The 13,314-nt window shown below is 51.8% G+C and overlaps 59 non-coding genes across 59 annotated transcripts; 30 read left to right on the forward strand and 29 right to left on the reverse strand.

Annotated features, from left to right (window-relative positions):
* Positions 1 to 246: 246 nt before the first annotated feature.
* trnay-gua (transfer RNA tyrosine (anticodon GUA)) lies at positions 247 to 333 on the reverse strand. Its single transcript is given in 2 exon segments — positions 247 to 282; positions 297 to 333. It is a non-coding gene; the product is annotated as a tRNA-Tyr (tRNA).
* A 144-nt stretch (positions 334 to 477) lies between these two features.
* On the forward strand, positions 478 to 550 carry trnar-acg (transfer RNA arginine (anticodon ACG)). Its single transcript has one exon. It is a non-coding gene; the product is annotated as a tRNA-Arg (tRNA).
* An 88-nt stretch (positions 551 to 638) lies between these two features.
* On the forward strand, positions 639 to 711 carry trnam-cau (transfer RNA methionine (anticodon CAU)). Its single transcript has one exon. It is a non-coding gene; the product is annotated as a tRNA-Met (tRNA).
* A 126-nt stretch (positions 712 to 837) lies between these two features.
* trnaa-agc (transfer RNA alanine (anticodon AGC)) lies at positions 838 to 910 on the reverse strand. The gene has a single exon. It is a non-coding gene; the product is annotated as a tRNA-Ala (tRNA).
* Positions 911 to 1,136: 226 nt separating this feature from the next.
* On the reverse strand, positions 1,137 to 1,223 carry trnay-gua (transfer RNA tyrosine (anticodon GUA)). The gene is given in 2 exon segments: positions 1,137 to 1,172; positions 1,187 to 1,223. It is a non-coding gene; the product is annotated as a tRNA-Tyr (tRNA).
* Positions 1,224 to 1,367: 144 nt separating this feature from the next.
* On the forward strand, positions 1,368 to 1,440 carry trnar-acg (transfer RNA arginine (anticodon ACG)). Its single transcript has one exon. It is a non-coding gene; the product is annotated as a tRNA-Arg (tRNA).
* Positions 1,441 to 1,528: 88 nt separating this feature from the next.
* Positions 1,529 to 1,601, forward strand: trnam-cau (transfer RNA methionine (anticodon CAU)). Its single transcript has one exon. It is a non-coding gene; the product is annotated as a tRNA-Met (tRNA).
* Positions 1,602 to 1,727: 126 nt separating this feature from the next.
* Positions 1,728 to 1,800, reverse strand: trnaa-agc (transfer RNA alanine (anticodon AGC)). The gene has a single exon. It is a non-coding gene; the product is annotated as a tRNA-Ala (tRNA).
* A 225-nt stretch (positions 1,801 to 2,025) lies between these two features.
* trnay-gua (transfer RNA tyrosine (anticodon GUA)) lies at positions 2,026 to 2,112 on the reverse strand. Its single transcript is given in 2 exon segments — positions 2,026 to 2,061; positions 2,076 to 2,112. It is a non-coding gene; the product is annotated as a tRNA-Tyr (tRNA).
* Positions 2,113 to 2,256: 144 nt separating this feature from the next.
* trnar-acg (transfer RNA arginine (anticodon ACG)) lies at positions 2,257 to 2,329 on the forward strand. The gene has a single exon. It is a non-coding gene; the product is annotated as a tRNA-Arg (tRNA).
* Positions 2,330 to 2,417: 88 nt separating this feature from the next.
* Positions 2,418 to 2,490, forward strand: trnam-cau (transfer RNA methionine (anticodon CAU)). Its single transcript has one exon. It is a non-coding gene; the product is annotated as a tRNA-Met (tRNA).
* A 127-nt stretch (positions 2,491 to 2,617) lies between these two features.
* Positions 2,618 to 2,690, reverse strand: trnaa-agc (transfer RNA alanine (anticodon AGC)). Its single transcript has one exon. It is a non-coding gene; the product is annotated as a tRNA-Ala (tRNA).
* Positions 2,691 to 2,923: 233 nt separating this feature from the next.
* trnay-gua (transfer RNA tyrosine (anticodon GUA)) lies at positions 2,924 to 3,010 on the reverse strand. The gene is given in 2 exon segments: positions 2,924 to 2,959; positions 2,974 to 3,010. It is a non-coding gene; the product is annotated as a tRNA-Tyr (tRNA).
* Positions 3,011 to 3,154: 144 nt separating this feature from the next.
* trnar-acg (transfer RNA arginine (anticodon ACG)) lies at positions 3,155 to 3,227 on the forward strand. Its single transcript has one exon. It is a non-coding gene; the product is annotated as a tRNA-Arg (tRNA).
* An 87-nt stretch (positions 3,228 to 3,314) lies between these two features.
* trnam-cau (transfer RNA methionine (anticodon CAU)) lies at positions 3,315 to 3,387 on the forward strand. Its single transcript has one exon. It is a non-coding gene; the product is annotated as a tRNA-Met (tRNA).
* A 126-nt stretch (positions 3,388 to 3,513) lies between these two features.
* trnaa-agc (transfer RNA alanine (anticodon AGC)) lies at positions 3,514 to 3,586 on the reverse strand. Its single transcript has one exon. It is a non-coding gene; the product is annotated as a tRNA-Ala (tRNA).
* Positions 3,587 to 3,813: 227 nt separating this feature from the next.
* Positions 3,814 to 3,900, reverse strand: trnay-gua (transfer RNA tyrosine (anticodon GUA)). Its single transcript is given in 2 exon segments — positions 3,814 to 3,849; positions 3,864 to 3,900. It is a non-coding gene; the product is annotated as a tRNA-Tyr (tRNA).
* A 144-nt stretch (positions 3,901 to 4,044) lies between these two features.
* Positions 4,045 to 4,117, forward strand: trnar-acg (transfer RNA arginine (anticodon ACG)). The gene has a single exon. It is a non-coding gene; the product is annotated as a tRNA-Arg (tRNA).
* An 88-nt stretch (positions 4,118 to 4,205) lies between these two features.
* Positions 4,206 to 4,278, forward strand: trnam-cau (transfer RNA methionine (anticodon CAU)). The gene has a single exon. It is a non-coding gene; the product is annotated as a tRNA-Met (tRNA).
* Positions 4,279 to 4,404: 126 nt separating this feature from the next.
* Positions 4,405 to 4,477, reverse strand: trnaa-agc (transfer RNA alanine (anticodon AGC)). The gene has a single exon. It is a non-coding gene; the product is annotated as a tRNA-Ala (tRNA).
* A 231-nt stretch (positions 4,478 to 4,708) lies between these two features.
* trnay-gua (transfer RNA tyrosine (anticodon GUA)) lies at positions 4,709 to 4,795 on the reverse strand. Its single transcript is given in 2 exon segments — positions 4,709 to 4,744; positions 4,759 to 4,795. It is a non-coding gene; the product is annotated as a tRNA-Tyr (tRNA).
* A 144-nt stretch (positions 4,796 to 4,939) lies between these two features.
* trnar-acg (transfer RNA arginine (anticodon ACG)) lies at positions 4,940 to 5,012 on the forward strand. The gene has a single exon. It is a non-coding gene; the product is annotated as a tRNA-Arg (tRNA).
* An 88-nt stretch (positions 5,013 to 5,100) lies between these two features.
* Positions 5,101 to 5,173, forward strand: trnam-cau (transfer RNA methionine (anticodon CAU)). The gene has a single exon. It is a non-coding gene; the product is annotated as a tRNA-Met (tRNA).
* Positions 5,174 to 5,299: 126 nt separating this feature from the next.
* trnaa-agc (transfer RNA alanine (anticodon AGC)) lies at positions 5,300 to 5,372 on the reverse strand. Its single transcript has one exon. It is a non-coding gene; the product is annotated as a tRNA-Ala (tRNA).
* Positions 5,373 to 5,601: 229 nt separating this feature from the next.
* Positions 5,602 to 5,688, reverse strand: trnay-gua (transfer RNA tyrosine (anticodon GUA)). Its single transcript is given in 2 exon segments — positions 5,602 to 5,637; positions 5,652 to 5,688. It is a non-coding gene; the product is annotated as a tRNA-Tyr (tRNA).
* Positions 5,689 to 5,832: 144 nt separating this feature from the next.
* Positions 5,833 to 5,905, forward strand: trnar-acg (transfer RNA arginine (anticodon ACG)). The gene has a single exon. It is a non-coding gene; the product is annotated as a tRNA-Arg (tRNA).
* Positions 5,906 to 5,993: 88 nt separating this feature from the next.
* On the forward strand, positions 5,994 to 6,066 carry trnam-cau (transfer RNA methionine (anticodon CAU)). The gene has a single exon. It is a non-coding gene; the product is annotated as a tRNA-Met (tRNA).
* A 126-nt stretch (positions 6,067 to 6,192) lies between these two features.
* trnaa-agc (transfer RNA alanine (anticodon AGC)) lies at positions 6,193 to 6,265 on the reverse strand. The gene has a single exon. It is a non-coding gene; the product is annotated as a tRNA-Ala (tRNA).
* A 228-nt stretch (positions 6,266 to 6,493) lies between these two features.
* Positions 6,494 to 6,580, reverse strand: trnay-gua (transfer RNA tyrosine (anticodon GUA)). The gene is given in 2 exon segments: positions 6,494 to 6,529; positions 6,544 to 6,580. It is a non-coding gene; the product is annotated as a tRNA-Tyr (tRNA).
* A 144-nt stretch (positions 6,581 to 6,724) lies between these two features.
* trnar-acg (transfer RNA arginine (anticodon ACG)) lies at positions 6,725 to 6,797 on the forward strand. The gene has a single exon. It is a non-coding gene; the product is annotated as a tRNA-Arg (tRNA).
* Positions 6,798 to 6,885: 88 nt separating this feature from the next.
* trnam-cau (transfer RNA methionine (anticodon CAU)) lies at positions 6,886 to 6,958 on the forward strand. The gene has a single exon. It is a non-coding gene; the product is annotated as a tRNA-Met (tRNA).
* A 126-nt stretch (positions 6,959 to 7,084) lies between these two features.
* Positions 7,085 to 7,157, reverse strand: trnaa-agc (transfer RNA alanine (anticodon AGC)). The gene has a single exon. It is a non-coding gene; the product is annotated as a tRNA-Ala (tRNA).
* A 225-nt stretch (positions 7,158 to 7,382) lies between these two features.
* Positions 7,383 to 7,469, reverse strand: trnay-gua (transfer RNA tyrosine (anticodon GUA)). Its single transcript is given in 2 exon segments — positions 7,383 to 7,418; positions 7,433 to 7,469. It is a non-coding gene; the product is annotated as a tRNA-Tyr (tRNA).
* Positions 7,470 to 7,613: 144 nt separating this feature from the next.
* On the forward strand, positions 7,614 to 7,686 carry trnar-acg (transfer RNA arginine (anticodon ACG)). Its single transcript has one exon. It is a non-coding gene; the product is annotated as a tRNA-Arg (tRNA).
* An 88-nt stretch (positions 7,687 to 7,774) lies between these two features.
* Positions 7,775 to 7,847, forward strand: trnam-cau (transfer RNA methionine (anticodon CAU)). Its single transcript has one exon. It is a non-coding gene; the product is annotated as a tRNA-Met (tRNA).
* A 126-nt stretch (positions 7,848 to 7,973) lies between these two features.
* Positions 7,974 to 8,046, reverse strand: trnaa-agc (transfer RNA alanine (anticodon AGC)). The gene has a single exon. It is a non-coding gene; the product is annotated as a tRNA-Ala (tRNA).
* A 234-nt stretch (positions 8,047 to 8,280) lies between these two features.
* Positions 8,281 to 8,367, reverse strand: trnay-gua (transfer RNA tyrosine (anticodon GUA)). Its single transcript is given in 2 exon segments — positions 8,281 to 8,316; positions 8,331 to 8,367. It is a non-coding gene; the product is annotated as a tRNA-Tyr (tRNA).
* Positions 8,368 to 8,511: 144 nt separating this feature from the next.
* Positions 8,512 to 8,584, forward strand: trnar-acg (transfer RNA arginine (anticodon ACG)). Its single transcript has one exon. It is a non-coding gene; the product is annotated as a tRNA-Arg (tRNA).
* Positions 8,585 to 8,672: 88 nt separating this feature from the next.
* trnam-cau (transfer RNA methionine (anticodon CAU)) lies at positions 8,673 to 8,745 on the forward strand. Its single transcript has one exon. It is a non-coding gene; the product is annotated as a tRNA-Met (tRNA).
* A 126-nt stretch (positions 8,746 to 8,871) lies between these two features.
* Positions 8,872 to 8,944, reverse strand: trnaa-agc (transfer RNA alanine (anticodon AGC)). The gene has a single exon. It is a non-coding gene; the product is annotated as a tRNA-Ala (tRNA).
* Positions 8,945 to 9,167: 223 nt separating this feature from the next.
* Positions 9,168 to 9,254, reverse strand: trnay-gua (transfer RNA tyrosine (anticodon GUA)). The gene is given in 2 exon segments: positions 9,168 to 9,203; positions 9,218 to 9,254. It is a non-coding gene; the product is annotated as a tRNA-Tyr (tRNA).
* A 144-nt stretch (positions 9,255 to 9,398) lies between these two features.
* Positions 9,399 to 9,471, forward strand: trnar-acg (transfer RNA arginine (anticodon ACG)). The gene has a single exon. It is a non-coding gene; the product is annotated as a tRNA-Arg (tRNA).
* An 88-nt stretch (positions 9,472 to 9,559) lies between these two features.
* Positions 9,560 to 9,632, forward strand: trnam-cau (transfer RNA methionine (anticodon CAU)). Its single transcript has one exon. It is a non-coding gene; the product is annotated as a tRNA-Met (tRNA).
* Positions 9,633 to 9,758: 126 nt separating this feature from the next.
* Positions 9,759 to 9,831, reverse strand: trnaa-agc (transfer RNA alanine (anticodon AGC)). The gene has a single exon. It is a non-coding gene; the product is annotated as a tRNA-Ala (tRNA).
* A 234-nt stretch (positions 9,832 to 10,065) lies between these two features.
* Positions 10,066 to 10,152, reverse strand: trnay-gua (transfer RNA tyrosine (anticodon GUA)). The gene is given in 2 exon segments: positions 10,066 to 10,101; positions 10,116 to 10,152. It is a non-coding gene; the product is annotated as a tRNA-Tyr (tRNA).
* A 144-nt stretch (positions 10,153 to 10,296) lies between these two features.
* trnar-acg (transfer RNA arginine (anticodon ACG)) lies at positions 10,297 to 10,369 on the forward strand. The gene has a single exon. It is a non-coding gene; the product is annotated as a tRNA-Arg (tRNA).
* Positions 10,370 to 10,457: 88 nt separating this feature from the next.
* Positions 10,458 to 10,530, forward strand: trnam-cau (transfer RNA methionine (anticodon CAU)). The gene has a single exon. It is a non-coding gene; the product is annotated as a tRNA-Met (tRNA).
* Positions 10,531 to 10,656: 126 nt separating this feature from the next.
* trnaa-agc (transfer RNA alanine (anticodon AGC)) lies at positions 10,657 to 10,729 on the reverse strand. Its single transcript has one exon. It is a non-coding gene; the product is annotated as a tRNA-Ala (tRNA).
* A 234-nt stretch (positions 10,730 to 10,963) lies between these two features.
* On the reverse strand, positions 10,964 to 11,050 carry trnay-gua (transfer RNA tyrosine (anticodon GUA)). Its single transcript is given in 2 exon segments — positions 10,964 to 10,999; positions 11,014 to 11,050. It is a non-coding gene; the product is annotated as a tRNA-Tyr (tRNA).
* Positions 11,051 to 11,194: 144 nt separating this feature from the next.
* trnar-acg (transfer RNA arginine (anticodon ACG)) lies at positions 11,195 to 11,267 on the forward strand. The gene has a single exon. It is a non-coding gene; the product is annotated as a tRNA-Arg (tRNA).
* An 88-nt stretch (positions 11,268 to 11,355) lies between these two features.
* On the forward strand, positions 11,356 to 11,428 carry trnam-cau (transfer RNA methionine (anticodon CAU)). Its single transcript has one exon. It is a non-coding gene; the product is annotated as a tRNA-Met (tRNA).
* A 126-nt stretch (positions 11,429 to 11,554) lies between these two features.
* Positions 11,555 to 11,627, reverse strand: trnaa-agc (transfer RNA alanine (anticodon AGC)). Its single transcript has one exon. It is a non-coding gene; the product is annotated as a tRNA-Ala (tRNA).
* Positions 11,628 to 11,850: 223 nt separating this feature from the next.
* On the reverse strand, positions 11,851 to 11,937 carry trnay-gua (transfer RNA tyrosine (anticodon GUA)). The gene is given in 2 exon segments: positions 11,851 to 11,886; positions 11,901 to 11,937. It is a non-coding gene; the product is annotated as a tRNA-Tyr (tRNA).
* Positions 11,938 to 12,081: 144 nt separating this feature from the next.
* On the forward strand, positions 12,082 to 12,154 carry trnar-acg (transfer RNA arginine (anticodon ACG)). Its single transcript has one exon. It is a non-coding gene; the product is annotated as a tRNA-Arg (tRNA).
* Positions 12,155 to 12,242: 88 nt separating this feature from the next.
* Positions 12,243 to 12,315, forward strand: trnam-cau (transfer RNA methionine (anticodon CAU)). The gene has a single exon. It is a non-coding gene; the product is annotated as a tRNA-Met (tRNA).
* A 126-nt stretch (positions 12,316 to 12,441) lies between these two features.
* Positions 12,442 to 12,514, reverse strand: trnaa-agc (transfer RNA alanine (anticodon AGC)). Its single transcript has one exon. It is a non-coding gene; the product is annotated as a tRNA-Ala (tRNA).
* A 235-nt stretch (positions 12,515 to 12,749) lies between these two features.
* trnay-gua (transfer RNA tyrosine (anticodon GUA)) lies at positions 12,750 to 12,836 on the reverse strand. The gene is given in 2 exon segments: positions 12,750 to 12,785; positions 12,800 to 12,836. It is a non-coding gene; the product is annotated as a tRNA-Tyr (tRNA).
* Positions 12,837 to 12,980: 144 nt separating this feature from the next.
* On the forward strand, positions 12,981 to 13,053 carry trnar-acg (transfer RNA arginine (anticodon ACG)). The gene has a single exon. It is a non-coding gene; the product is annotated as a tRNA-Arg (tRNA).
* An 88-nt stretch (positions 13,054 to 13,141) lies between these two features.
* Positions 13,142 to 13,214, forward strand: trnam-cau (transfer RNA methionine (anticodon CAU)). Its single transcript has one exon. It is a non-coding gene; the product is annotated as a tRNA-Met (tRNA).
* Positions 13,215 to 13,314: the final 100 nt, after the last annotated feature.

Raw genomic sequence — 13,314 nt, forward strand, 5'->3', positions numbered from 1 at the left:
ATTTGAGCTAATTCCCCATCCACTCTGACTACTCTTTGCCTTTTCTCCCTGATATACCTGAGATGTCCAGTAGGTGGCGAGCAAAACACATTTCGGGTTGGGGGCTCGGAGAGAGAGAGAGAGAGAGTATTTAGGGGAAGATGTAGTAAGGGAACAGAGTGTGGTTAGGTTAAGAGCCCTAACTTTTCCCGGCAGCTTCATTCAACCTGAGCAGAGATGGTTTAGAGCACAAAAGCACGCCTGACCTCCTTCGAGCCGGAATTGAACCAGCGACCTAAGGATAGCTAAGGTAACCACTACAGTCCTCCGCTCTACCAGCTGAGCTATCGAAGGCAAGCTGAAAACACGGCCTCTAGAACTCCAAACAAAGGGTTGTGTATCGCACTGACTGCGCCAGCCACTGCCTATCATATACAATGGCCAGAGGCCCGTGCTCAGGTAACCTCTGCGCTACTCTCTGCAGAGGGCACAATGCCTGGGCCGGTGGCGCAATGGATAACGCGTCTGACTACGGATCAGAAGATTGTAGGTTCGACTCCTACCCGGCTCGTTTGCGCATCTGTTCCTTTTGACGCTTCGTGTCCCACTGCCTCCCCATTTGTTGCCTTCAAGGATAGTTGGGGAACGACTGAGGCAGTGCCTTCTTAGCGCAGTAGGTAGCGCGTCAGTCTCATAATCTGAAGGTCCTGAGTTCGATCCTCAGAGAGGGCAAGCTTGTGCTTTTTTGGAGCTGCTCAGCCTCTGAGACTCTTGCTGGGTTCTCTCAAATGCACATTAGCGCCTCCTTTCTGATCTTGTGTCTTGAGCTAGATGTGAGGAAACGACTAAAAGTCTCACTGGAGAATGCGGGCATCGATCCCGCTACCTCTTGCATGCTAAGCAAGCGCTCTACCATTTGAGCTAATTCCCCATCCACTCTGACTACTCTTTGCCTTTTCTCCCTGATATACCTGAGATGTCCAGTAGGTGGCGAGCAAAACACATTTCGGGTTGGGGCTCGGAGAGAGAGAGAGAGAGTATTTAGGGGAAGATGTAGTAAGGGAACAGAGTGTGGTTAGGTTAAGAGCCCTAACTTTTCCCGGCAGCTTCATTCAACCTGAGCAGAGATGGTTTAGAGCACAAAAGCACGCCTGACCTCCTTCGAGCCGGAATTGAACCAGCGACCTAAGGATAGCTAAGGTAACCACTACAGTCCTCCGCTCTACCAGCTGAGCTATCGAAGGCAAGCTGAAAACACGGCCTCTAGAACTCCAAACAAAGGGTTGTGTATCGCACTGACTGCGCCAGCCACTGCCTATCATATACAATGGCCAGAGGCCCGTGCTCAGGTAACCTCTGCGCTACTCTCTGCAGAGGGCACAATGCCTGGGCCGGTGGCGCAATGGATAACGCGTCTGACTACGGATCAGAAGATTGTAGGTTCGACTCCTACCCGGCTCGTTTGCGCATCTGTTCCTTTTGACGCTTCGTGTCCCACTGCCTCCCCATTTGTTGCCTTCAAGGATAGTTGGGGAACGACTGAGGCAGTGCCTTCTTAGCGCAGTAGGTAGCGCGTCAGTCTCATAATCTGAAGGTCCTGAGTTCGATCCTCAGAGAGGGCAAGCTTGTGCTTTTTTGGAGCTGCTCAGCCTCTGAGACTCTTGCTGGGTTCTCTCAAATGCACATTAGCGCCTCCTTTCTGATCTTGTGTCTTGAGCTAGATGTGAGGAAACGACTAAAAGTCTCACTGGAGAATGCGGGCATCGATCCCGCTACCTCTTGCATGCTAAGCAAGCGCTCTACCATTTGAGCTAATTCCCCATCCACTCTGACTACTCTTTGCCTTTTCTCCCTGATATACCTGAGATGTCCAGTAGGTGGCGAGCAAAACACATTTCGGGTTGGGGGCTCGGAGAGAGAGAGAGAGTATTTAGGGGAAGATGTAGTAAGGGAACAGAGTGTGGTTAGGTTAAGAGCCCTAACTTTTCCCGGCAGCTTCATTCAACCTGAGCAGAGATGGTTTAGAGCACAAAAGCACGCCTGACCTCCTTCGAGCCGGAATTGAACCAGCGACCTAAGGATAGCTAAGGTAACCACTACAGTCCTCCGCTCTACCAGCTGAGCTATCGAAGGCAAGCTGAAAACACGGCCTCTAGAACTCCAAACAAAGGGTTGTGTATCGCACTGACTGCGCCAGCCACTGCCTATCATATACAATGGCCAGAGGCCCGTGCTCAGGTAACCTCTGCGCTACTCTCTGCAGAGGGCACAATGCCTGGGCCGGTGGCGCAATGGATAACGCGTCTGACTACGGATCAGAAGATTGTAGGTTCGACTCCTACCCGGCTCGTTTGCGCATCTGTTCCTTTTGACGCTTCGTGTCCCACTGCCTCCCCATTTGTTGCCTTCAAGGATAGTTGGGGAACGACTGAGGCAGTGCCTTCTTAGCGCAGTAGGTAGCGCGTCAGTCTCATAATCTGAAGGTCCTGAGTTCGATCCTCAGAGAGGGCAAGCTTGTGCTTTTTTTGGAGCTGCTCAGCCTCTGAGACTCTTGCTGGGTTCTCTCAAATGCACATTAGCGCCTCCTTTCTGATCTTGTGTCTTGAGCTAGATGTGAGGAAACGACTAAAAGTCTCACTGGAGAATGCGGGCATCGATCCCGCTACCTCTTGCATGCTAAGCAAGCGCTCTACCATTTGAGCTAATTCCCCATCCACTCTGACTACTCTTTGCCTTTTCTCCCTGATATACCTGAGATGTCCAGTAGGTGGCGAGCAAAACACATTTCGGGTTGGGGGCTCGGAGAGAGAGAGAGAGAGAGAGAGTATTTAGGGGAAGATGTAGTAAGGGAACAGAGTGTGGTTAGGTTAAGAGCCCTAACTTTTCCCGGCAGCTTCATTCAACCTGAGCAGAGATGGTTTAGAGCACAAAAGCACGCCTGACCTCCTTCGAGCCGGAATTGAACCAGCGACCTAAGGATAGCTAAGGTAACCACTACAGTCCTCCGCTCTACCAGCTGAGCTATCGAAGGCAAGCTGAAAACACGGCCTCTAGAACTCCAAACAAAGGGTTGTGTATCGCACTGACTGCGCCAGCCACTGCCTATCATATACAATGGCCAGAGGCCCGTGCTCAGGTAACCTCTGCGCTACTCTCTGCAGAGGGCACAATGCCTGGGCCGGTGGCGCAATGGATAACGCGTCTGACTACGGATCAGAAGATTGTAGGTTCGACTCCTACCCGGCTCGTTTGCGCATCTGTTCCTTTTGACGCTTCGTGTCCCACTGCCTCCCATTTGTTGCCTTCAAGGATAGTTGGGGAACGACTGAGGCAGTGCCTTCTTAGCGCAGTAGGTAGCGCGTCAGTCTCATAATCTGAAGGTCCTGAGTTCGATCCTCAGAGAGGGCAAGCTTGTGCTTTTTTGGAGCTGCTCAGCCTCTGAGACTCTTGCTGGGTTCTCTCAAATGCACATTAGCGCCTCCTTTCTGATCTTGTGTCTTGAGCTAGATGTGAGGAAACGACTAAAAGTCTCACTGGAGAATGCGGGCATCGATCCCGCTACCTCTTGCATGCTAAGCAAGCGCTCTACCATTTGAGCTAATTCCCCATCCACTCTGACTACTCTTTGCCTTTTCTCCCTGATATACCTGAGATGTCCAGTAGGTGGCGAGCAAAACACATTTCGGGTTGGGGGCTCGGAGAGAGAGAGAGAGAGTATTTAGGGGAAGATGTAGTAAGGGAACAGAGTGTGGTTAGGTTAAGAGCCCTAACTTTTCCCGGCAGCTTCATTCAACCTGAGCAGAGATGGTTTAGAGCACAAAAGCACTCCTGACCTCCTTCGAGCCGGAATTGAACCAGCGACCTAAGGATAGCTAAGGTAACCACTACAGTCCTCCGCTCTACCAGCTGAGCTATCGAAGGCAAGCTGAAAACACGGCCTCTAGAACTCCAAACAAAGGGTTGTGTATCGCACTGACTGCGCCAGCCACTGCCTATCATATACAATGGCCAGAGGCCCGTGCTCAGGTAACCTCTGCGCTACTCTCTGCAGAGGGCACAATGCCTGGGCCGGTGGCGCAATGGATAACGCGTCTGACTACGGATCAGAAGATTGTAGGTTCGACTCCTACCCGGCTCGTTTGCGCATCTGTTCCTTTTGACGCTTCGTGTCCCACTGCCTCCCCATTTGTTGCCTTCAAGGATAGTTGGGGAACGACTGAGGCAGTGCCTTCTTAGCGCAGTAGGTAGCGCGTCAGTCTCATAATCTGAAGGTCCTGAGTTCGATCCTCAGAGAGGGCAAGCTTGTGCTTTTTTGGAGCTGCTCAGCCTCTGAGACTCTTGCTGGGTTCTCTCAAATGCACATTAGCGCCTCCTTTCTGATCTTGTGTCTTGAGCTAGATGTGAGGAAACGACTAAAAGTCTCACTGGAGAATGCGGGCATCGATCCCGCTACCTCTTGCATGCTAAGCAAGCGCTCTACCATTTGAGCTAATTCCCCATCCACTCTGACTACTCTTTGCCTTTTCTCCCTGATATACCTGAGATGTCCAGTAGGTGGCGAGCAAAACACATTTCGGGTTGGGGGCTCGGAGAGAGAGAGAGAGAGAGAGTATTTAGGGGAAGATGTAGTAAGGGAACAGAGTGTGGTTAGGTTAAGAGCCCTAACTTTTCCCGGCAGCTTCATTCAACCTGAGCAGAGATGGTTTAGAGCACAAAAGCACGCCTGACCTCCTTCGAGCCGGAATTGAACCAGCGACCTAAGGATAGCTAAGGTAACCACTACAGTCCTCCGCTCTACCAGCTGAGCTATCGAAGGCAAGCTGAAAACACGGCCTCTAGAACTCCAAACAAAGGGTTGTGTATCGCACTGACTGCGCCAGCCACTGCCTATCATATACAATGGCCAGAGGCCCGTGCTCAGGTAACCTCTGCGCTACTCTCTGCAGAGGGCACAATGCCTGGGCCGGTGGCGCAATGGATAACGCGTCTGACTACGGATCAGAAGATTGTAGGTTCGACTCCTACCCGGCTCGTTTGCGCATCTGTTCCTTTTGACGCTTCGTGTCCCACTGCCTCCCCATTTGTTGCCTTCAAGGATAGTTGGGGAACGACTGAGGCAGTGCCTTCTTAGCGCAGTAGGTAGCGCGTCAGTCTCATAATCTGAAGGTCCTGAGTTCGATCCTCAGAGAGGGCAAGCTTGTGCTTTTTTGGAGCTGCTCAGCCTCTGAGACTCTTGCTGGGTTCTCTCAAATGCACATTAGCGCCTCCTTTCTGATCTTGTGTCTTGAGCTAGATGTGAGGAAACGACTAAAAGTCTCACTGGAGAATGCGGGCATCGATCCCGCTACCTCTTGCATGCTAAGCAAGCGCTCTACCATTTGAGCTAATTCCCCATCCACTCTGACTACTCTTTGCCTTTTCTCCCTGATATACCTGAGATGTCCAGTAGGTGGCGAGCAAAACACATTTCGGGTTGGGGGCTCGGAGAGAGAGAGAGAGAGAGTATTTAGGGGAAGATGTAGTAAGGGAACAGAGTGTGGTTAGGTTAAGAGCCCTAACTTTTCCCGGCAGCTTCATTCAACCTGAGCAGAGATGGTTTAGAGCACAAAAGCACGCCTGACCTCCTTCGAGCCGGAATTGAACCAGCGACCTAAGGATAGCTAAGGTAACCACTACAGTCCTCCGCTCTACCAGCTGAGCTATCGAAGGCAAGCTGAAAACACGGCCTCTAGAACTCCAAACAAAGGGTTGTGTATCGCACTGACTGCGCCAGCCACTGCCTATCATATACAATGGCCAGAGGCCCGTGCTCAGGTAACCTCTGCGCTACTCTCTGCAGAGGGCACAATGCCTGGGCCGGTGGCGCAATGGATAACGCGTCTGACTACGGATCAGAAGATTGTAGGTTCGACTCCTACCCGGCTCGTTTGCGCATCTGTTCCTTTTGACGCTTCGTGTCCCACTGCCTCCCCATTTGTTGCCTTCAAGGATAGTTGGGGAACGACTGAGGCAGTGCCTTCTTAGCGCAGTAGGTAGCGCGTCAGTCTCATAATCTGAAGGTCCTGAGTTCGATCCTCAGAGAGGGCAAGCTTGTGCTTTTTTGGAGCTGCTCAGCCTCTGAGACTCTTGCTGGGTTCTCTCAAATGCACATTAGCGCCTCCTTTCTGATCTTGTGTCTTGAGCTAGATGTGAGGAAACGACTAAAAGTCTCACTGGAGAATGCGGGCATCGATCCCGCTACCTCTTGCATGCTAAGCAAGCGCTCTACCATTTGAGCTAATTCCCCATCCACTCTGACTACTCTTTGCCTTTTCTCCCTGATATACCTGAGATGTCCAGTAGGTGGCGAGCAAAACACATTTCGGGTTGGGGGCTCGGGAGAGAGAGAGAGAGAGTATTTAGGGGAAGATGTAGTAAGGGAACAGAGTGTGGTTAGGTTAAGAGCCCTAACTTTTCCCGGCAGCTTCATTCAACCTGAGCAGAGATGGTTTAGAGCACAAAAGCACGCCTGACCTCCTTCGAGCCGGAATTGAACCAGCGACCTAAGGATAGCTAAGGTAACCACTACAGTCCTCCGCTCTACCAGCTGAGCTATCGAAGGCAAGCTGAAAACACGGCCTCTAGAACTCCAAACAAAGGGTTGTGTATCGCACTGACTGCGCCAGCCACTGCCTATCATATACAATGGCCAGAGGCCCGTGCTCAGGTAACCTCTGCGCTACTCTCTGCAGAGGGCACAATGCCTGGGCCGGTGGCGCAATGGATAACGCGTCTGACTACGGATCAGAAGATTGTAGGTTCGACTCCTACCCGGCTCGTTTGCGCATCTGTTCCTTTTGACGCTTCGTGTCCCACTGCCTCCCCATTTGTTGCCTTCAAGGATAGTTGGGGAACGACTGAGGCAGTGCCTTCTTAGCGCAGTAGGTAGCGCGTCAGTCTCATAATCTGAAGGTCCTGAGTTCGATCCTCAGAGAGGGCAAGCTTGTGCTTTTTTGGAGCTGCTCAGCCTCTGAGACTCTTGCTGGGTTCTCTCAAATGCACATTAGCGCCTCCTTTCTGATCTTGTGTCTTGAGCTAGATGTGAGGAAACGACTAAAAGTCTCACTGGAGAATGCGGGCATCGATCCCGCTACCTCTTGCATGCTAAGCAAGCGCTCTACCATTTGAGCTAATTCCCCATCCACTCTGACTACTCTTTGCCTTTTCTCCCTGATATACCTGAGATGTCCAGTAGGTGGCGAGCAAAACACATTTCGGGTTGGGGGCTCGGAGAGAGAGAGAGAGTATTTAGGGGAAGATGTAGTAAGGGAACAGAGTGTGGTTAGGTTAAGAGCCCTAACTTTTCCCGGCAGCTTCATTCAACCTGAGCAGAGATGGTTTAGAGCACAAAAGCACGCCTGACCTCCTTCGAGCCGGAATTGAACCAGCGACCTAAGGATAGCTAAGGTAACCACTACAGTCCTCCGCTCTACCAGCTGAGCTATCGAAGGCAAGCTGAAAACACGGCCTCTAGAACTCCAAACAAAGGGTTGTGTATCGCACTGACTGCGCCAGCCACTGCCTATCATATACAATGGCCAGAGGCCCGTGCTCAGGTAACCTCTGCGCTACTCTCTGCAGAGGGCACAATGCCTGGGCCGGTGGCGCAATGGATAACGCGTCTGACTACGGATCAGAAGATTGTAGGTTCGACTCCTACCCGGCTCGTTTGCGCATCTGTTCCTTTTGACGCTTCGTGTCCCACTGCCTCCCCATTTGTTGCCTTCAAGGATAGTTGGGGAACGACTGCGGCAGTGCCTTCTTAGCGCAGTAGGTAGCGCGTCAGTCTCATAATCTGAAGGTCCTGAGTTCGATCCTCAGAGAGGGCAAGCTTGTGCTTTTTTGGAGCTGCTCAGCCTCTGAGACTCTTGCTGGGTTCTCTCAAATGCACATTAGCGCCTCCTTTCTGATCTTGTGTCTTGAGCTAGATGTGAGGAAACGACTAAAAGTCTCACTGGAGAATGCGGGCATCGATCCCGCTACCTCTTGCATGCTAAGCAAGCGCTCTACCATTTGAGCTAATTCCCCATCCACTCTGACTACTCTTTGCCTTTTCTCCCTGATATACCTGAGATGTCCAGTAGGTGGCGAGCAAAACACATTTCGGGTTGGGGGCTCGGGAGAGAGAGAGAGAGAGAGAGAGTATTTAGGGGAAGATGTAGTAAGGGAACAGAGTGTGGTTAGGTTAAGAGCCCTAACTTTTCCCGGCAGCTTCATTCAACCTGAGCAGAGATGGTTTAGAGCACAAAAGCACGCCTGACCTCCTTCGAGCCGGAATTGAACCAGCGACCTAAGGATAGCTAAGGTAACCACTACAGTCCTCCGCTCTACCAGCTGAGCTATCGAAGGCAAGCTGAAAACACGGCCTCTAGAACTCCAAACAAAGGGTTGTGTATCGCACTGACTGCGCCAGCCACTGCCTATCATATACAATGGCCAGAGGCCCGTGCTCAGGTAACCTCTGCGCTACTCTCTGCAGAGGGCACAATGCCTGGGCCGGTGGCGCAATGGATAACGCGTCTGACTACGGATCAGAAGATTGTAGGTTCGACTCCTACCCGGCTCGTTTGCGCATCTGTTCCTTTTGACGCTTCGTGTCCCACTGCCTCCCCATTTGTTGCCTTCAAGGATAGTTGGGGAACGACTGAGGCAGTGCCTTCTTAGCGCAGTAGGTAGCGCGTCAGTCTCATAATCTGAAGGTCCTGAGTTCGATCCTCAGAGAGGGCAAGCTTGTGCTTTTTTGGAGCTGCTCAGCCTCTGAGACTCTTGCTGGGTTCTCTCAAATGCACATTAGCGCCTCCTTTCTGATCTTGTGTCTTGAGCTAGATGTGAGGAAACGACTAAAAGTCTCACTGGAGAATGCGGGCATCGATCCCGCTACCTCTTGCATGCTAAGCAAGCGCTCTACCATTTGAGCTAATTCCCCATCCACTCTGACTACTCTTTGCCTTTTCTCCCTGATATACCTGAGATGTCCAGTAGGTGGCGAGCAAAACACATTTCGGGTTGGGGGCTCGGAGAGAGAGAGAGTATTTAGGGGAAGATGTAGTAAGGGAACAGAGTGTGGTTAGGTTAAGAGCCCTAACTTTTCCCGGCAGCCTCATTCAACCTGAGCAGAGATGGTTTAGAGCACAAAAGCACGCCTGACCTCCTTCGAGCCGGAATTGAACCAGCGACCTAAGGATAGCTAAGGTAACCACTACAGTCCTCCGCTCTACCAGCTGAGCTATCGAAGGCAAGCTGAAAACACGGCCTCTAGAACTCCAAACAAAGGGTTGTGTATCGCACTGACTGCGCCAGCCACTGCCTATCATATACAATGGCCAGAGGCCCGTGCTCAGGTAACCTCTGCGCTACTCTCTGCAGAGGGCACAATGCCTGGGCCGGTGGCGCAATGGATAACGCGTCTGACTACGGATCAGAAGATTGTAGGTTCGACTCCTACCCGGCTCGTTTGCGCATCTGTTCCTTTTGACGCTTCGTGTCCCACTGCCTCCCCATTTGTTGCCTTCAAGGATAGTTGGGGAACGACTGAGGCAGTGCCTTCTTAGCGCAGTAGGTAGCGCGTCAGTCTCATAATCTGAAGGTCCTGAGTTCGATCCTCAGAGAGGGCAAGCTTGTGCTTTTTTGGAGCTGCTCAGCCTCTGAGACTCTTGCTGGGTTCTCTCAAATGCACATTAGCGCCTCCTTTCTGATCTTGTGTCTTGAGCTAGATGTGAGGAAACGACTAAAAGTCTCACTGGAGAATGCGGGCATCGATCCCGCTACCTCTTGCATGCTAAGCAAGCGCTCTACCATTTGAGCTAATTCCCCATCCACTCTGACTACTCTTTGCCTTTTCTCCCTGATATACCTGAGATGTCCAGTAGGTGGCGAGCAAAACACATTTCGGGTTGGGGGCTCGGGAGAGAGAGAGAGAGAGAGAGAGTATTTAGGGGAAGATGTAGTAAGGGAACAGAGTGTGGTTAGGTTAAGAGCCCTAACTTTTCCCGGCAGCTTCATTCAACCTGAGCAGAGATGGTTTAGAGCACAAAAGCACGCCTGACCTCCTTCGAGCCGGAATTGAACCAGCGACCTAAGGATAGCTAAGGTAACCACTACAGTCCTCCGCTCTACCAGCTGAGCTATCGAAGGCAAGCTGAAAACACGGCCTCTAGAACTCCAAACAAAGGGTTGTGTATCGCACTGACTGCGCCAGCCACTGCCTATCATATACAATGGCCAGAGGCCCGTGCTCAGGTAACCTCTGCGCTACTCTCTGCAGAGGGCACAATGCCTGGGCCGGTGGCGCAATGGATAACGCGTCTGACTACGGATCAGAAGATTGTAGGTTCGACTCCTACCCGGCTCGTTTGCGCATCTGTTCCTTTTGACGCTTCGTGTCCCACTGCCTCCCCATTTGTTGCCTTCAAGGATAGTTGGGGAACGACTGAGGCAGTGCCTTCTTAGCGCAGTAGGTAGCGCGTCAGTCTCATAATCTGAAGGTCCTGAGTTCGATCCTCAGAGAGGGCAAGCTTGTGCTTTTTTGGAGCTGCTCAGCCTCTGAGACTCTTGCTGGGTTCTCTCAAATGCACATTAGCGCCTCCTTTCTGATCTTGTGTCTTGAGCTAGATGTGAGGAAACGACTAAAAGTCTCACTGGAGAATGCGGGCATCGATCCCGCTACCTCTTGCATGCTAAGCAAGCGCTCTACCATTTGAGCTAATTCCCCATCCACTCTGACTACTCTTTGCCTTTTCTCCCTGATATACCTGAGATGTCCAGTAGGTGGCGAGCAAAACACATTTCGGGTTGGGGGCTCGGGAGAGAGAGAGAGAGAGAGAGAGTATTTAGGGGAAGATGTAGTAAGGGAACAGAGTGTGGTTAGGTTAAGAGCCCTAACTTTTCCCGGCAGCTTCATTCAACCTGAGCAGAGATGGTTTAGAGCACAAAAGCACGCCTGACCTCCTTCGAGCCGGAATTGAACCAGCGACCTAAGGATAGCTAAGGTAACCACTACAGTCCTCCGCTCTACCAGCTGAGCTATCGAAGGCAAGCTGAAAACACGGCCTCTAGAACTCCAAACAAAGGGTTGTGTATCGCACTGACTGCGCCAGCCACTGCCTATCATATACAATGGCCAGAGGCCCGTGCTCAGGTAACCTCTGCGCTACTCTCTGCAGAGGGCACAATGCCTGGGCCGGTGGCGCAATGGATAACGCGTCTGACTACGGATCAGAAGATTGTAGGTTCGACTCCTACCCGGCTCGTTTGCGCATCTGTTCCTTTTGACGCTTCGTGTCCCACTGCCTCCCCATTTGTTGCCTTCAAGGATAGTTGGGGAACGACTGAGGCAGTGCCTTCTTAGCGCAGTAGGTAGCGCGTCAGTCTCATAATCTGAAGGTCCTGAGTTCGATCCTCAGAGAGGGCAAGCTTGTGCTTTTTTGGAGCTGCTCAGCCTCTGAGACTCTTGCTGGGTTCTCTCAAATGCACATTAGCGCCTCCTTTCTGATCTTGTGTCTTGAGCTAGATGTGAGGAAACGACTAAAAGTCTCACTGGAGAATGCGGGCATCGATCCCGCTACCTCTTGCATGCTAAGCAAGCGCTCTACCATTTGAGCTAATTCCCCATCCACTCTGACTACTCTTTGCCTTTTCTCCCTGATATACCTGAGATGTCCAGTAGGTGGCGAGCAAAACACATTTCGGGTTGGGGGCTCGGAGAGAGAGAGAGTATTTAGGGGAAGATGTAGTAAGGGAACAGAGTGTGGTTAGGTTAAGAGCCCTAACTTTTCCCGGCAGCCTCATTCAACCTGAGCAGAGATGGTTTAGAGCACAAAAGCACGCCTGACCTCCTTCGAGCCGGAATTGAACCAGCGACCTAAGGATAGCTAAGGTAACCACTACAGTCCTCCGCTCTACCAGCTGAGCTATCGAAGGCAAGCTGAAAACACGGCCTCTAGAACTCCAAACAAAGGGTTGTGTATCGCACTGACTGCGCCAGCCACTGCCTATCATATACAATGGCCAGAGGCCCGTGCTCAGGTAACCTCTGCGCTACTCTCTGCAGAGGGCACAATGCCTGGGCCGGTGGCGCAATGGATAACGCGTCTGACTACGGATCAGAAGATTGTAGGTTCGACTCCTACCCGGCTCGTTTGCGCATCTGTTCCTTTTGACGCTTCGTGTCCCACTGCCTCCCCATTTGTTGCCTTCAAGGATAGTTGGGGAACGACTGAGGCAGTGCCTTCTTAGCGCAGTAGGTAGCGCGTCAGTCTCATAATCTGAAGGTCCTGAGTTCGATCCTCAGAGAGGGCAAGCTTGTGCTTTTTTGGAGCTGCTCAGCCTCTGAGACTCTTGCTGGGTTCTCTCAAATGCACATTAGCGCCTCCTTTCTGATCTTGTGTCTTGAGCTAGATGTGAGGAAACGACTAAAAGTCTCACTGGAGAATGCGGGCATCGATCCCGCTACCTCTTGCATGCTAAGCAAGCGCTCTACCATTTGAGCTAATTCCCCATCCACTCTGACTACTCTTTGCCTTTTCTCCCTGATATACCTGAGATGTCCAGTAGGTGGCGAGCAAAACACATTTCGGGTTGGGGGCTCGGAGAGAGAGAGAGAGAGAGAGAGAGTATTTAGGGGAAGATGTAGTAAGGGAACAGAGTGTGGTTAGGTTAAGAGCCCTAACTTTTCCCGGCAGCTTCATTCAACCTGAGCAGAGATGGTTTAGAGCACAAAAGCACGCCTGACCTCCTTCGAGCCGGAATTGAACCAGCGACCTAAGGATAGCTAAGGTAACCACTACAGTCCTCCGCTCTACCAGCTGAGCTATCGAAGGCAAGCTGAAAACACGGCCTCTAGAACTCCAAACAAAGGGTTGTGTATCGCACTGACTGCGCCAGCCACTGCCTATCATATACAATGGCCAGAGGCCCGTGCTCAGGTAACCTCTGCGCTACTCTCTGCAGAGGGCACAATGCCTGGGCCGGTGGCGCAATGGATAACGCGTCTGACTACGGATCAGAAGATTGTAGGTTCGACTCCTACCCGGCTCGTTTGCGCATCTGTTCCTTTTGACGCTTCGTGTCCCACTGCCTCCCCATTTGTTGCCTTCAAGGATAGTTGGGGAACGACTGAGGCAGTGCCTTCTTAGCGCAGTAGGTAGCGCGTCAGTCTCATAATCTGAAGGTCCTGAGTTCGATCCTCAGAGAGGGCAAGCTTGTGCTTTTTTGGAGCTGCTCAGCCTCTGAGACTCTTGCTGGGTTCTCTCAAATGCACATTAGCGCCTCCTTTCTGATCTTGTGTCTTGAGCTAGA

The sequence above is a fragment of the Erpetoichthys calabaricus genome, chromosome 6 (assembly GCF_900747795.2).
Source record: "Erpetoichthys calabaricus chromosome 6, fErpCal1.3, whole genome shotgun sequence".
NCBI classification, from domain to species: domain Eukaryota; kingdom Metazoa; phylum Chordata; class Cladistia; order Polypteriformes; family Polypteridae; genus Erpetoichthys; species Erpetoichthys calabaricus.